Here is a 3,418-nt window from a genome sequence, read left to right on the forward strand (position 1 = left end):
TCTTTTCAGCTGCATGTGGGATATTCTCTAAAATAGACCACATATTAGTCCATGGATGATGCTTAAGTAAATGAAAGAAAATTGAAATTATCCCATGCATTTTATCTGATCACAGTGCAATGAAACTGGAAATTAAAGAGAAAAAACTGCAGAAAAACCACTTAAACACATGGAAATTAAACAACACCCTCTTGAGCAACTAATGGGTCACACATGTAATTAAACATGAAATTAAATGTAATTTCCAATGAAATTACAATTTCCAATTGGAAAATTTACAATTTCCATTATGTAAAATCCAATGAAAATTCAAACACCACTTTTGTGGGATGCAATGAAAGCAGTTCTCACAGGGAAATTTATAGTGGTGAACTCACACATTAGAAAAAACAGAATGAGAACAAATAAATAACCTAATACTGTACATTAAGCTTTTAGAAAAAAAAAAGAGCAAACGAAGCCCAAAGCCCAAATATGGGAGGATCTTACAAAGACTAGAGCAGAAATTAATGCAATTGAAACAAAGAAAACAATACAAAAATTAATGAATCAAGGAGCACTTTTTTTTGAATGAGCAAATAAAATTGATAAACCCCTAGCCAATCTCATCAAAAAGAGAAAAGAAAAAAACTCAAATTTAAGCAATAAGGATGAAAAGGGTGAAATTATAACAGATTCTGTGGAAATTCAGAAGATCAATAGCTACTCTTAAAATCTTTACTCTCACAGAAAAGAACACATAGAAGAAATAGACAGATTCCTTGATAGGTACAAATTACTAAAACTGAATCAAAAAGATACAAAAACTCTGAATAACCCAATATTAGTCAATGAAATTGAAAATGTCATTAAAAAAAAAAACTGAAAAGAAAATCCCAGGTCTGATGAATTCACAACTGAATTCTACAGGAAATATAGAGAATATTTAATCCCAATACTCCGCAAATTCTTCAATGAAATTGAAAAGGAGGCAATACTCCCTAATTAATTTATGGAGGCAAATATTACACTGTTACCAAAACTAGAGAAAGACCCAACCAAGAAAAAGAACTATAGGATAATCTCCTTCATGAACATAGACACAAAATTCCTAAATAAAATACTAGCAGATAGAATGCATCAAATCATTAGGAACACCATGACCAAGAGGGGTTCATCCCAGGAATGAAAAGATGGTTCAACATATACAAATCTATCAATGTAATACACTATATGAATGGAGCCCAAACCAAAAGCAACATGATCACTCAACAGACATAGAAAAAGTTTTTGACAAGCCCAACACTCACTCATAATCAAGGCCCTACAGAAAATTGGTATAGGTGGGCTATTCTTCAGTCTGATAAACATCATCTATGAGAAACCAATAGCCAACATCATTCTAAATGAAGAAAAACTGAAAGCTTTTACTCTAAAATCAGGTACAAGACAAGGATGTCCACTACCACCACTCCTATTCAACATTGTTCTGGAAACATTAGCCAGAAGCATTAGACAAGAGAGAAAAATAAAAGGAATAAGAATAAGAAAGGAAAAAGTTATCATTATTTGCAAATAAATTCCTACATGGAAGGCCCAAAAAACTCCGCCAAGAAACTCTTACAATTAATAAACAAACTCAGTAGCATAGCATAGCATAGCATAGCATAGCATAGCATAGGATAGCATAGCAGTGTACAAAGTCAACATCCAAATTCAGTAACATTTCTCTACACATACAGCAAACTCACTGAGAGGGAAATTAGAGAAACAACACTCCTCACAATAGGATCCCAAAAAATGAAATACTTAAAAATTAATCTAACAAAGTAAATTTTCTTTACAATGCTCTGAAAAATGAGATCAAAGAGGATTTCAGAAAATGGAAAAATAGTCCCTGCTCCTGAATAGGAAGAACCAATATTGTGAAAATGTCCATACTCCCAAAATTTTTATACATATTTTATGCACTCTCTATCAAAGTGCCATCAGTATACATCACAGATCTAGAGAAAACATTACTAAAATTCTTTTGGAATGAAAAAAATACCAACAATAACAAAGGTAATCCTGGTCAGAAGAGCAAGGGAGAAGGCATTACAATCCCTAATTTGAAATGATACTACAAAGCTGGTGTGGTAAAATCAGCATGATACTGGGAAAAAAAACAAAACAAAAAAACTGACCTGAAGATCAGTGGAACAGATTAGAAGATGCAGACACAACTACAAACACATTCAGCCACCTTATCTTTGACAAAAAGTCAAATACTTCACTAGAAGAAAGATAGCCTCTTTAACAAATGGTGCTGCAAAAAGTGGCTTTCAGTGTGCCAAGAAGTAAATGCACTATCACCGTGCACTAAACTAAATTCCAAATGGATTCAAGATCTAAACATTAAAACAGAAACACTAAATCTAATGGAAGAGAAAGTAGGTGGAAATCTTTAAGACATAGGGTTAGGCAGAGGTTTCTCTATTCTTAGAGGGAGTCCAGACTGGTGCAACCACTATAGAAATAAGTGTGGAGATTCCTCAAAAATCTAGTATTAGAGATCCCGTTTAACCTGGCTATTCCCTTTCTTGGCATGTTCTCAAAAGAATTAAAAGCATCATACCATAGATATACATATGCATGCATGTTTGTAGCAACACAGTTAGGAGTAGCTAAATTTTGGAAACAACTCAAATGCCCATTAATCAATGAATGGGTAAAAATAAATTATGCACAATGGAGTATTATTCTGCCATAATGAAGAACAAACTGGAGAAATTTACAGCTAAACGCATGGACCTTGAGACTATACTCAAGTGAAATAAATTGGACACACATGTGTAAGTACTACATTGTCTCACTGGCGTGAGAAACTGAAAGTGTAAATAAGAACCAAAATATATAAAAGGGTATTGTGAAATAGGAAATATTGTTCAAAAGTAAAGGGGAAGTGGGGAGGGGCTGGAGAAAGAAAGGAAAAGAAAAAATGAGGAAAGAAAGATAAAATGGAAACATAGCTTTGTAAATAAAGAGGGGAAAGGGGATGTAAGGAGAGAAAGGGAATGGAAAAAAATAGGACTCAATATATACCCTGTACAGGAACAAATTCCCAGTGATGAATGTGATCATTGTGTATGTCTGAATTGCACTAGGAAACTTAACAACAACAACAAAAAGATATTAAGCCAGCTGGGTAAACACAGGCCGGCTCTTGTGGGGCCTCCTGGGCTGTGAAAAGAAATATGAGAAGCCATGGGCAAGAGGATTTTAAGCAAGGAAGCTATGTAACCTGATTCACATTTTTCAAAGGTGGCCTGGGCAGTGGGAGAAGGGCCTGAGGGATTAGAAGAGAACAGTGGTGGGCTCTTCTGGCCTGGAGGCGCCGGCAGGACCAGTCCCAGCCCAGGCGCAGCATGGGCCGGACCCTCTCCCACCCCCTCGGGCC

The sequence above is a fragment of the Octodon degus genome, unplaced genomic scaffold, assembly GCF_000260255.1.
Source record: "Octodon degus isolate 3935 unplaced genomic scaffold, OctDeg1.0 scaffold00050, whole genome shotgun sequence".
Taxonomy (NCBI): domain Eukaryota; kingdom Metazoa; phylum Chordata; class Mammalia; order Rodentia; family Octodontidae; genus Octodon; species Octodon degus.